Here is a 15,248-nt window from a genome sequence, read left to right on the forward strand (position 1 = left end):
TGAGTTTCTACCAGTGGGAGTAATCACCAACCATCAATAATTATGAACTTTAAAATCTCCAATATAAAACTTAAGTCCTGAAAACCCACATTACAAGAAATCCTTCCCAACTATAAAGCAGGATATAGAATTGTGACTAAGCCAGAAATTCAAGTTGTACATTAGCCATGTTCCAGAAACTTCATCTCCCCACAGTTTAGGTACACCCTGGCTTTCATTAACACTCCAGATGTTTATGTCAGAGTTAATAATCAGGGATACTTAATTCCTATATATATGCTTTCACATATATGTGCTAGGATACATAAAGCTATTTTCATGAGATGTAACTATCCTAAGAGACAGAGAGTCAAAGATTTCAGATGTAGATTTCTTTCAGATCACCATTTTCCCATTGAATCATTCATAAGTGACTGTCTAACCATATGTCCTGAAGTGTTGTGGCCCTAAAATTACTTATGTTCTAAACAGGTACACAGCTGGAGAAATCCATTTAAATTATTAACCAACTGGAAAGGAAGGGGGCACATCTAATCCTGACAGGGGAACAATATAAGAGTTCAAATAATTACTAAAGAGCTGAGAAGGTTTATTTGTCTACTATCTGTCAAGCCCTTATATTTCACCCCACTCCTGTTCTCCTAGCTTCTATCCTACTATTATTTTCTCTTAAGCCCTATGGAACCACTATTTGAGGTTAGGAGCTATCCACTATGGATAAACATTCCTTTTTCCTTGATTTGTTTCCTGTCCCCCTTCTTCTAACTCCTTTAACTTAAATCAAATCCTTCCGTACAAACACCACATTCATTGATTGCCTTTTTTATAGAGATGTCATCATTCATTCTTCCTAACTCAGTTAGATGATATAGAGATCCTGATATTATCTTATGCCACTCCTAGTCCTTCAAACCATCACTCTTCATTTCTTATTATTCAAATTCTGTACTATTTGTTTATACTATCCTCATCAGTATTTTGGAGTACTACCAATTCCACCTTACTAAATAATATCAGCAACCAGATTATGTTTCTACTCTTCTCCCTCTTCAATGAAGACTTAGCAGCCTTCATGAAGACCAAATCATGAAATTATTTGAACTCACATCATTCTCATTGATCTCTCCTCTACAGAGTGCATCTCCACTCTACAGAAACATGAACTCACCATCACATCATCCAAGAACTCATATCACTAATTACAAGTCTATAAAAAGATCTATAACTTTAAGATCTTTAAAATCTATAACTCAATGCTTTTCTTCTCTGACCACAGTTTCCTCACCTGCCATCGGTCTCATTCCATTGCCAAACATGTTTTTTGTCCTCACCTGAACCTTTCATAGCCCAAACAAAATCACCTACTTAATTTAGTACATTAGCTTCTTCCTGGCTACATAGGACTTCCTCATACTCTAGACTCGATGGTTTATTGTTCCATCATTGTTCTCTAGCATCTTGGATTCCCTTAAACCTGAGAGTTTCCTCTGAGTACTCCTTATCAATGGTCAACACTGGATCATCACTACTCTCCACATTCTCTGATCCACAGACACTAAGCATTATCAAAGAAAGATGTTAAACCATTAAAATTTGATCTAATACAGATTTGTGACATTCAGCTTCAAAACCTGGGCTCTTGTTATTTATTACTTGTTAATCCTTTCATTTATCTTTCATTCAGAGTCAGCAAAATGAAATACAAAGGGCATTCATGAAGATATTTGCAAATCATGATTTATTTTTCTATTTTAGTATAAAATTTTTTAAAGTTTAGTGCTTTCAACAGTGCCAATCTGCTCTTTGCCACATAATTCAATCTTATAAACATCAGTATTCTTTCAGTGATTTTAGATTTCTCTGATCCATATAATACCACATTTTTTTAAAGAATCTAAATTTCAGGTAGATGTAAGAAAAGGACAATGGGGGAAAAAACCCAAGTAGATATAAATAGGCAGCAACGTGTTACCAATAATAACTTGCATGCAAGACTAGCCAAAGAAAATCATCAAAGATGAGTCTTACTAGAAAAGGAGATGGATCAGCATAGAAGAAATAAATAATGATAAAAACAGCAATTAATATGATGATAACAATAACTAGCTATGTTGGACTTTAGAGTTTGCAAATTGCTATATAGATACAGATGTGTGCATGTATGTATCTATGTATGTATATTCTCTCATTTTAGTCTGACAACTACTTGGGAGGTAGGTATTATTATTATCCCCAATTTTTGTAAACAAGGAAACTGAACCTAAAAAAAGTTAAATGATTTACCCAGAGTCACCCCACTAGTAAATGACTAATAGAGGGACAGCCTCCACATTTATTGAAATACATGAAATTTTTTAACCTAGGAGAAAACCTAGTACATAAATAGATTTGCTACACAGAATTTATGAAAGAACTGTGTTAAGAATGCTATAGTATGAGAAGATGTGAATGGGTAATGTCTACATCAAAACTTCTTAAACTGTGGTTCATGGCCCTATCTGGGGCCCCGTAACTGAATGTGGGGATCACGAAAAATTTGGCAATAATAAAAAGTAACAAATATTCTTCCAAGATTTAATTCTTTATGTAAAAACAAACAAGCACATCTATGTCACTAGTATGCAAATTTGCTTTTCTCTTTAATAAATGGTAAAAATTATACATATACCAAAGAATTATTTTAAAATAAATTTATTATCAGTAAATATTTTATATGTATACATCTTTTGTATACCTGTATACCGAGCATCAAAAATTTCTCAAGTGAAAAGGATTTGTAAGTGCAAAAAATTTAAATGGCCTTGGTCTACACCAGTGCAGAAAAAAAAAAAAAAAACTTAAATCTGTCAAAGATATGTGTATCTATTATGTCTCCATATTAGACCATAAGGTCCCAGAGAAGAGGAAATATATCTTTTTTTCTCTTTGTATCTCTTCCCTTGGCCCTGATTAAATATCTAGCACATGATTTTATGTGTGATAGACACTGAATACATTTTTGTTTATCACTATTCCTATCCTTTTATTCTGGGCTATGGAATGACTGTTCCTTTGTTAACAAACATTCTTTTATATTAAAATTTTGCTTTTCCACCAGAATTTATTTTTGTATTTACTTATGTTCATGCTGTTTACCTACTACCCAATCCTGTCGGCACATTTTTTGGTAATAAAAGCAGAAAACAGAACTAAGACTTTTGGGACATATTTTAGAATGTAAGCTCTTTTGAGAGCATATATTCTTTAGGTGTTCAGTTAGATTGTTTTGTTTTGTTTTGTTTTGTTTTGCCGGCACTCAGCATAACTCCTGGCACATCGTAGGTACTTTAATGCTTACTGAACTAAATTATGATATTCAATTGAATTGTTTGACCCAAAGTGAGCATTCAAAACGGAACTATTGATGGACGATAGGGTGAAAAGAACATTAGTTTGGAGTCAAAAGAACTGAGTCTGAATACAGACTCTAATCCAGGCTGATTGAATAACCTTGACCAAACTGTTCTCTGAGACTCAACTCTTTGTCTATGAAACAGGAATGCTCATGCTTGCACTATCTCTTTCTTATACTATCTCACAGGGCTGTTGTAAGAACAATACTTAATATAAGCAAACCCTTAAGCACAATAAAAATATCAGTCATTTCACTCAATAGAAGACTTGCCAGCCTATTTGCCAGAATGTAAAAAAGCATGCCAGATCCTACCTGAATAGCTGTGATGTTACTGGGGGAAGAAAGGAGTTAAAAACATTTGTACTAAACATCTCATACTATGTGAATCTTAAAATGATATATGTATAGTTATTATTATCTGAATTTTAATTTTCTCATCTGTAAAGTGGGGATAATAATATTGTACTCTTACTGTACTGGATTGTTATAAGGAATATGTTTGTCAGTCTTAAATTACTATAGGAATGGAAATTTTTGTCAAATTAGGCTACCTGCATAGAATCCAGGAGTCACTTTTATGACAGTTTTATATTGTAACCCAAAGCAAATGGTGAATTTACCTCCATTTGCTCCTGAAAAACAACTATAAAAAGGAAAAGGTAAGTTTCTTGGGTAATACAGATTGACAATAAATTATTGTTATCAATACAGATTAGCTCATGCCCAAAAAGAAATAAGGCATTCTCGGAAGAAGTGGCAAGAGTTTAAATTTGTAAACATGTATATTAAGGAAAGACCAAAACTTAAGTCTTACAATCATGTCAGGTACCCCCTTTTCTTTGGACTCCCTTTGGCCTGCTGCTCATTATCATTAGATATTCTATGATATTAATCACATGTGGATTAGACATTTTTGGACCCAGATGAAAGGTTAATGATAGTGGGAAGAAACTCAGCTGAAATCAGAATCCAGGAAGACCAGGGAAGCTAAGAGAGTATGAAAGACTCTTAATAGGATCATAGAATGTCAGAATTAAAAAGAATTGTAGATGTCATCTAGCCCAAAGTCCATGTTTTTTTAGAAGAGAAAGTGGAAATTAAGATCCCACGAGGAGATATGACTTACCCAGTGTTATGAAGGCATCAAGTGGCAAAGTCTAAGTTATTAATCCAGGTATCCTGACTTCAAACTCAATGTTCTTTCTGCTTGTTTACACTCTTCTGCTCTTGTTAAATAGCTTTCTTTATAAGGAGGTGGCCATGTTATTACCTCAAGTTAGCCAGTACTTTTTTTGTCTGAGAGTATTCATTGTCTGGTGATGGTGATGAATATAGCCAGATTTTATAGGCTTACTAAGTGCTTTCATTACAATACTGTAAGGTAATAGGAAATGGTAAAAGTATCATTATCCTTACTTTACATATGAGGAAACAACTTCAGAGACATTGGGTGATTTATTCAAGGCTACATAGCTCCTACCTGGCAAAATTGGGACCTGCCCTTAGGTTCTCTAATTACAACTCCAGAATTTTCTCCCTTATATCACCTTGTCTGGAATTGGCTTCCCCATTGTATAAATAGGAATTAAGAAATTGGAGAACTCTCCAGAGATTAAGTTAGGAGTAACTTTGTCTTTTTTTCATAATATAGTACATGATGTACAGTGGGGCAGCGGGTCTGAATTAAAGCAATAATCTAGTCAAAGTTCCTAACATTGGCATATTCAATTGACTCCAAGGATGCAGTTCTAAAAATATGATCTTAGAGATATTTCACTTCTCTGGGCCTCAGTTTCCACATTTGTACAAGGGCAATACTACCCATTTCTCAGGATAGTCATAAGACTTAAAAGGTAACCCATGTGACAGTACCCTGAAAATCATGAGGTGCTATAGAAATACAATTAGTAATCTTTAGAGCAAGATCTGATTCTGTGTAAACTCAAGACATTATTTTTATCTTTTTCTGATGAAATAGAGAGAGAGAATTTATATAATAGCTGGAAATCTGGGAGTTAGGAATACTCAAGTAGACCTCTGATACATACTGATTGTGTGACCCTGCATCTGTCATTAATCTTTCAGAATTCTAGACAATTCCCCAAGACTCTATTAAACTATAGAAAGTGTCAACTGGCATTCATAGAGAAAGATTTCTTCCTCAGATATTTCACAAAATCAGGAGTTCAAGCCCTTTCTTAATCCATTTTATGTGAGGGAAAAAAACCACTTTAAAAAAAATTCCTTTCCTAGAATGGGCAGAGAATTTTGTATCTATGTGATTCTCTGATGCTCTCTGTTTTGGACTTCCAAACAAAAGTGCATACACATTATTCATATTTTCTATTTGTTCCAGAGATTCTCTAAGAAGGCTTTGCAGCAACTGAAGTATTTTCTTATTATGCAAATATTTCAATTTTCTATTATAACCCTTCAGTCTGCATGTACGAGCATATGTACATACATGTGTTATACACGTGCACACACACGTTCAGCAGCAAACTTGAGATAGCTGCCATGACCCAGCATGAAGGTGACTTGAGCTGCTTCTGAAATGTAGAGGAGGCCATGGATGACTCTGCCTTATTTAGACATCCCATGCCAGCTGTCTTTGATGTGGAATCCAGCCTGGTATTGTGTTGTGTGTGTACATTTGTGCTTGGCATGCGGAGTGTGGTTTGCACAGAACAATATGGTGCCCTTGTTTCCACTCACACATGCACACAGAGCTTTGTGCACATGTCCAAGAAGTCAAGGGATAGGACACGGACACTTCAAAACCCAGCCAAGGAGCCAGCTTTTAAATCTAGAGTAAGAGGCTTATTTCTTTGCTAAGTTTTAGCCCATATACAATTTGAAACTCCTATTAACTCACACAGGGGAAAAGGATGCTCTTGTTTTCTTCTCAGACTGGAAGCTGCATTTGACATTTGTCCTGCCCCATCATAACATCAAATGTTAAGCCGCAGTATGTACAACAGTCAAATTAATTCCCCGCCTAAACAGATCTGTCATTTCATTATCTAGAAGCATTGATTTTATAACTGATGCTATATTAAGGACATAGTCTTTGGCCACTGAAAAAGAGAAAACAGACTTGACTGGTACTGGCAAAAATGCTGATCCTTTGGACATAACACTGTCCTAACTGGCCCAAGTCAGCTAAAATTGGCATAAAAGCAGGCTTGCCCCACATTCCCAGCTCACCTAATAAGGAGGCATTCACCCTTATCCTGCTTCTGAAAAAGCACCTCAACTTTATTTACTAAAATTGTCGTTTCTTCCCCGAGAACTTTAATCGGCTATGCTAAGCACAAAAACTACATTCAACCCAGATTTTATGACATGAAGCAAACTCCTCCTCCGTGGATTTCACTTAACTCTTCCATCTCTTCATCCCGGGAATGCCCCATGCCATACATGGAACCCTTGTCTGAAAAAGAGATCAAATTGCCCTGGTTTCTAGTTTTTAAAGCCCAATTTATGACTATATTGCTAAAATCCCGACACAATCTAGACCAGATGGAGTATTTTTATCTCACATTCTCACAAATTGGATCAAGAACAAAGTGCAAACCCAATTAGTCCATCAGATTTAAATGGTATGGTATTAGGGCAAATGCTGAAGGGAAAAACCATAGAAACGCAACTGTAATTAATTCTCTAAACAAACTGATGGTACATTGCACTTTAAAGCAACAGTCATATATAATATAAAGCAATATACATATATGTATGTATCTACACATATATACTTCTAGTGCACATATATGTACACATATGTGCATATGTGTATATCAACATGTGTGTGTGCCTGCACCTCTGTTTATATTAATACAGAACATCAAAACAATAGCCAAAATCTATCTTGAGATGCTTTGATGCTTAAACCATCAAAGTAAACTAATAGCCTTCAAAGTCAGTTCTGTGTTGTGATATCAATCCTGGTTTGTTTCAGAAAAATACAGAATGAAAATCTTATGAGTTACTTTCACTTAAAAAAAATTTTTTTTAAAAACCTTTGGTATTGAAATAGTTAAGTACCCAGCAGTTAGTTAGCAAGAGATCCCTCATGATGTTTTGTATAGAGGAAAATCCTTCTGGCTGGGCTACTAAGGAAGAGTTGCTTTCTATCATTTCATCGCTGTAGAACATTGTCTATATTAAACCAGTATTTTCCCTCCCACGCTTAGGAAGAGAACTGGTCTCTTGTCTTTCCACCTTACCTCCTCACTTCTACCTGTGCAGTATAAAATGAGGGAAGTAGCAATGGAGCCAAACATGCTCTCAAGAACTTAGAGGAAAAGTCACAGAAGCATTCTTCAGGAGAAAAAGTGAGGGTAAAAAGAAAAGTGGGAGAAAGGGGATGGAAATGGATAGAGGGGAAAAAATAGGATGGTGAGAATTTTACCTTGATCCATAGACCTCATGATGTGATGGTGATGGAAGTGTACCAATCTGTAGGCAGTCTCTCTCTGCATTTGGATTCAGGAGTAAAAAAAAATATCAGGAACAAAAGTGAGGGGGCTAGAAATCTTCTTTTTAAACCATATTCAACCAGTGGCTACTGGTTGAGAGGGAGCCCTGTGCTCTCCTCTTGGGAAGCTGAAGAGGAACCCGGGAGGATCCGAACTGAGTAGAAGTCCTCATGCAATGAAGTCAGTTCTGTAGTCTGAGATCTGGGTTACTAGAGAGGGAAAGGCGACTTCCTTCCCAGCGCTGAGTGTTTATAGTCTTTGAATGCTGTAAAATAACGGGATTCCCTCACTGTTTCCTCCTGTTTATCTAGTGCCATGGAAACCATTGGATCTACTCCATCTCCTAAACTAAGGGTTTTCCTGCAAAATTCACACTCAGGAATCCATGACGTCTCCCTGCTCCCAGCCAAGGCAGGCTCTGTGGCTCCCTTAGTCTAGCTGCACAAGCACTTAATTGTTAGGCAGAAAGTTAGAGAGGGAGAAATATGGATGATGTTGAAAGGGAGGGGGAGACAGAGGAGGAAGGGGGGAGGTGGGGGGAGACCCAATATGTGTGCGTGTGCGCAGTGTGCTCTCCAGGCAAACTTGTAGGAGCTACAGGATTCTGAAAGCTGGATAGCTTCTGTTTTTAAGTCTTTCACCAGACACCTTTTTCTCTTAGCCCCCTTGCAGGCTGCTGCTTGGAATAAATCATTGCCCAAATGCAGAATGGCCTTATTTTTTCAGCAGAATCTTTTAGAGAAGTCTCCAGTGGTGAATTCCAAAGTTCCAGGCAGTGCCCACTGTGTGCCCCTTTGCCACTGAAAAAAGGCACACTGATCATTTCCCTGCTGTCCCTACATTGCCAACAATTGCCCCCCCCACCAGCATTTTACAGGCGTGGTGAGTCCTGGGAAAAGGAGAGAAAAATAAATAAATAATGGTGGATTGTGTCATCTCCCCAACCTCGAAATTTTTCAAAAAGTATTTTTAGATTCATTTAGAAAATCCAAGGTTTCCAGTGATGCTCAGAGACGCCAGCAATAATGAAATAGCCAAGAAGGCATGGAAACCAAGCAACGCTTGTGTTTACACATGCTCTGTGCAAACAGGAAAAGAATGTCATGAACTTTTCAGGAGGTTCGGACAGACAGGTCTCACTGTCCCACCTAAAGCCATTATTCGGACCCTCAGGCAAGGACTATTTAGAGTCCTTATAGATGGGAATGGGAGAGTTCAATGAGGAGATACGGGGGCAGTTTCAAACCATTTTTCCCCCTGGTCTTTAGATCTGGGAAGTGCTTCACCTGCATAGAAAGAAGGAAATTGGGGGGACACAGAGGGAGCACAGCTTTGAAAATGGACATTTTAGACAGTGTTGTCCAGGTCTGATAAAACTGTGGGTAGCAACCAAAGAGTGACTCATCTCCCACTTTCTCGCAAAGGCTTGAACTTAAGAGGCATTGAGAGCTGGCTGGCACACACAGGACCTTTCCATTTTCCACTCCTCATCCCACAATAGCCTTGCAGAGCTGTCACAAACTGAATTTTGGCTTCTCGGGTTTGTTGTCCTGCAGGCTAGCAACTGGGATGGGACCTGGAAACGTCTTTGCACCTGACTTTCCTCTCATCCCTTTTGGATGCTGTCAAGCCCATGAGGGTAGCCTTTCCAGCTTCCAGCAATAAGACTTATATAATTCAATTCAGTGAAAACATAAGGCACCGGGAGATCAGAGACAATGGATTGATCAGCCCAAGTGTCCCTCTTCAAGGAAACCTCCTTTGCCAGCGTCATTCCTGGGCATCTCTTGGGCTTGGGTCCACTCTGACTTCTTGACCTTTGAATGGAGTCCCAGACTCCACTTCCCAGGTGCCCAGCACTTGGGAACTTAGGAAGAACAGCATTAGGCACATTTTATAGAATAAATTCTTGGTCACACATAAGAGCTTTCCCCTTTTAAAGCACATTTATACTACAAGGCTGGACTCTTGGGAGTCACATCTGAGTCACCTAATTTGCCCTTCTGTGATACAGCTTTCAAGCTTCTTAGTTTAGCAAATTTTTGGTTCCTCAGACAACTTCTTTCCTCTCCCAGTGCCAGGCAAGAAATATTTTGTCCTTTTGAACTGAACCACCCACTGTTTTTTACTCTCTCTCTCTCTCTTTTTTAGGGATGCTGCAGCAAAGCGGGGGAACTTCCTCCCACTAAATTATCCACGACGATTCTAAAAATAGAGGAGCTCAGCTGGGACAAGAAGGAGCCAATGTGTGAATGGGGGGAAAAAGAGAAATTGAATCAAAATAAATAGAAGGAGTCCAGGTGGCAAGAGCAGGGATGGCAAAAAGAAGGCTGCAAAGGATTCTGGGCCTGTGGACTAGGTGACTCACTGGAGAACCCTTATATTAGTATCTCTATGCTTTAATAAGCCTAATAAATCATAAATACAAACAATTCTGGTGAGACTCCTATTAAAGATGTCATCCCAAACAGTTGATTCAATACTGTAATATTTAAAGACTATAGGAGGTGGGGAGGAGAAGAGAAAATGGTTTATAAAGAAAATCTAGTCTTTTCTGTCATTCTAATACTCAGCTTGAGTGACCTCTCTTTCTTGTCTGATACCTGTTAAGGTGGTTTAAATTTGATCCAAATTTACAAAGGTCTCAAATGCCAAAGATAAGCCAATCATAAGGAAGGCAAAAAACAAAACAAAACAAACAAAAATCCTCTAAAGTTTATTGGTAGATCAATTGCTATGTGTATCAACCAACCAATTAAACAACAAATATTTATTGAGTACTTATTACATGCTTCATACAATTCTTAGATTTGTGAGGAATATGAGAGAAACCTAAGACATAATACCTATTCTCAAGAAATTCATCCTCTACCTGGAGAGACAATACACACAAAAGAGTGGAGAAAGGCTAGCCCTAAAGCCCTAAAGTATGTACTTCAAAGATAGTAAGATATAAAGGGGAAAAGCAATGGATTTAGTCTTGGAAGATCTGGGTTCAAGTCATTGCTCTGGCATTGTAATTAGCTAGAGGATCATGGGCAGCTGTTTTTCCTTCTCTGGGACTCAATTTGCTACTCAATAAAAAAGAATTCAATGGACTAAAGAAAAGCTTCTTAAACTGTGGGTCACAACCTCTATGAAGTCATATAACACAGGGGTCACAAAAAATTTGGCAACAACTATACAGATATCAAATATTCAGCAAAAATTTAATTATTTATGTAAAAATAAACAAGCACATCCATCTCCTTAGTATGCAAATTTGCTTTTATCTTTAATAAATGATAAGATTATGTGTATACCAAAGAATTATTTTGAAACAAATTTCTTTATATGTATTCTAAGTAAATATTTGTTTTGTATTTCTATTTTATATACCTATATACCCAGGATCACATAAAAAATTTCTCAGAAAAAAAAAGTCACAAGTAGAAAAAGCTTAAGAAGCCCTGAACTTAAGGGTCTCCAATATCCTTTTCTGCTCTGACATTCTATATGTTCTAAGGTCCCTTATAGTTCTAACAATATGTGACAAGATATTATAGGGGCCAGAGGAATTCAAAGGCAGAGAGATGAGTGTAGCTACATTTGGTTAAAGGAGCCTAGAATCATAAGATCTTAAATTAAAGGCTCTCTCAGAAACTATCTAGTATAATTTCCCATTTTTTCAGGTACAGAAACTGAGACCCAGAAAAGTTGCCTGATTTCTTTGCCCTTATGATCTTTGCTCAAGATCATAAAGATAAGAAATAACATAGACAGGATTTGAACCCAAACCTCTGAACAGTCTAATCCAAATCCAGCATTCTTTCATCTTCACCATGTTGCTTATGTATACATATACATACATGTATATGTGATTTTATATTTCTTTCATCATGATGACTTGCATAGTCAAAAATCAATCACATTCTATCTTAATTCTCTTGACTAAAACATTCTTCCATGTTTCTAGAAGAAATTACCAATCTTATAAGTGTAAAATGATATCTCAAGGTTGTTTTAATTTGCATTTCTCTAATCAACAATGATTCAGAACTTTTTTTATATGACTACAAATTGTCTTCATTTTTTGTCAGAAAGCTATCTATTCATATCCCTTGATTATTTATCAATTAGTGAATGACTCATATTTTTTGAGAGTTGACAAAGTTCTTTATATATTTGAGATATGAGACTTTTATCTGAAAATCTGTCTATGATTTCCTCCCCTCTCGCAATTTTTGGTTTTCCTTCTGATCTCAGGTACATAATAGGCTTGCAGTTTCAGATATGATCATCTTTTTTCTATTCTACTATGTTATGGAAATGCTTAAATAAGATTAATTTTAAAAAATTTTTAAAAGAAATTACCCCAGTAATTCAATTTCCTTTAAGAGGCATGTCTCAGAAAGATTTCTGACTGCTACTAAGAAAATGTATACCTCAATAACTGCTTATCCCACCTATTCACCTTCTTACCTTTGAGTAAGAAATTAGACCAAGAAATAAAATGGGAACTGACTGAAAGAATACCATACACAGTGGTGGAAGGAAGACAACAGAGACAGGGTTCCCTCTTTTTCCATTCTTTATATCTTTCTCACTCCTCCATACATACTTTCCAGCATTTTCTATATCAGAAGAATGATACAAGTCAACAAGTCAAATAGACAAGCATTTATTAAGCACTTGGTACTATATGCTAAGTACATGGAATGCAAATACAAGCAGAAAAAAAAAGTCCTGCACTCAAGGGGCTTATATTCTAATGGACAAAACCAACACATAAAAGGAAGATAATAAGATTGTAGTTGTGGAGCAGACAATTAGGAGTGGAGCCAGGAGGTGAAAGTAGACATGGCTAACCAGGGTACTTTCCTTAAATTAGAAATTTGGGAAGGGATCAAACAATCAAAAGAAGAGCCTCAGGGTCTGCTAGTGTAAGAAGTCTAGTGGTGGAATTGACTTGTACCATAAGAAGGCTTGTGTGACATAGAAGAAAATGCCCAGCATCAAGAGTAGAGAACAACAGAAACATTTTTGGATCAAGAGCCAGAAACTGAATTCAAATCTTGATTGCTTTTGAGTTATTTGAACTCAGCAAGTCACTGTAAGTCTTGGTGTCTCAGTTTCTGTATCATTAAAATGTTCCTATGCTATCTACATACACCACAGGAATACAGTAGATAAAATTATTTTTAGACTGTAAAGTACTATAGAAATGTGAACTTTTATATTATATATATGCACTATAATTGTGTAGTTTTATTTTATTATTACATATTATTTTATAATAGTTCTTGGTTTAATAGCACTTTAAAGTTTATAAAACACTTTCCTCACACCAACCCCATGAGTTAAATACTACAGATGTTATTATCTCCATTTTACAGATGAGGAAACTGAGATTTGGACAAGTTAAATGACTTGCCAGCTATCAGATGTTCAGAAAGAGAAACAGGGACAGACACACAGAGAATCAAAGGCAGAGAGAGACAGAGACAGAAATATAAAGAAGAGAGAGACACACAGAGAGACAAAGAGAGACAGAAAGAGACAGAGACAGAGGGACAGAGAAGGACAGAGACAGAGGAAAAACAGAGAGACAGAGATACAGAAACAGTGACACAGAGGAGAAAGGGGAACAGAGAAACAGAGGCAGAGAGAGACACACACAGAGACAGAGACACAGAGAAGAGATAGAGGGAGAGATACAAAGAGACAGTGACAGAAATACAGAGATGAAAATGAGACAGAGAGATAGAGATAGAGGCGGAGAGAGACAAGAAACATAGAGAAGAGAGGGATAGAGAGACAGAGACAGAGAGAGATAAAGAGAGACAGAGAGAGAGGAAAAGACAGAGACAGATATAGAGACAGAGGTGGGGGGGAACAGAGAGAGACACAAAAAGATACGAGAAAAAGACAAAGAAAAAGAGACAGAGAACAGAGACACACAGAAAGAAATATCTACGTCTTTATATATATATATAAAACAATGGAGTGGGCCTGTCATTGTGAGTGACTTTCAGGCCGTATCTCCAGCCTCTTCCCCCAACCCTTCTCCAAGAGAGATTTTCATTGCTGCCAGGAGGGAAAAGCTGGAGGTTGGGGCTGGAGGCCAGAACTCTGCTCTCCTCAGAGAGAGGGTGTACCAGTCTTCAAGAATATCTTTCTGCTCCTTTAAAAAATTTTTTCCTAGGAAATATGATTGAGCTTGAGCTATTTCTGATTGCTTCCTCATTCTGCAATGAAAATGAACCCCAAGATCTATATCCAAAGACTTAACATCTTTCCACAAAATACCAGTTCCATAATGAATATAAGTGAATAGCAAAGAAATCCTTTTGGCCAAATTGTAGCAAAACAGAAATCAGAGTAGTTATACATAAGAGAATATACACTAGGTAACAGAGAGTGAAGACACTCTCCCATTGAGAATGAGATAACTCAGTTCAACTATTGATTTAACTCAAGGAGGAAAATTTCCCCAGAGTGTCTAGAGTGACAAGGTGGATATAAGGACATGACAGGGCCATTCCCTTCAGATGCTCCCAAAAGTCTTTTCCTTCAGCAATCTGAAGGGAAGGGTTGGTCTCTTCCATCTCATCTCTCAAAGCTGAAGTCAACTTGATACTCAGAAAACTTAAGCTTGACCAGACCCAAAAGAACTGAACTCACTGAGAACTGAAGCTCTCTATCTCTTGCCAATTCTGCCTTACCCCTCATAGAGGGCGGGGCCTTTATTTTCATCAATAAAGAGAGACTGCCATACCAATGGACTTTGGGATAGGGGTTATAAGATATAGCAATATACATTCTGAAGTTGAATTTGAACTCTTGAATCTCTTTTGACTCTAGCTCCATCTTCTTTCCACTTCCTCACCATGCTTTCTCAACTATAATTTATATTTATATTTGTAATTATATGATTTCTATTATATAGCAAACCACTAAAAACTGGTACAACTATAAGTTGTAGATAAGATGTATATAGTGCTTAAAGTGCCTCACATTGTAAGTCATTTGATCTGTACTACAATTTGTTTGAAGGAGTGTGGGAAATGGCTATAAGGCATATAAATATTAATGTGTCCATTTTACAGATGAGGAAACTAAGACTAAGCAAGGATTATTATCCCCATTTAATAAATGAAGAAATTGAGATTCAGAAATAGGAAGTGATTTGGGAAACCTGGGCTAAAGCACAGTAGTAAGTGGTGAAAGGATAAGAGAAAAGAAGGGAAAACTGGCACTGGTGGGGGGAGTAATTACCAGAGGGTTTCCCTATTTGTCCAGAGAGTGGAAAGCTTTGCCTCATTGCTGCACTGTAGGCAGGGAAGTATGCCCAGTTTAGTGGTTATGGCATAGAGTAACTTAGCCTCGATCATTTC

The sequence above is a fragment of the Antechinus flavipes genome, chromosome 2, assembly GCF_016432865.1.
Source record: "Antechinus flavipes isolate AdamAnt ecotype Samford, QLD, Australia chromosome 2, AdamAnt_v2, whole genome shotgun sequence".
NCBI lineage: Eukaryota > Metazoa > Chordata > Mammalia > Dasyuromorphia > Dasyuridae > Antechinus > Antechinus flavipes.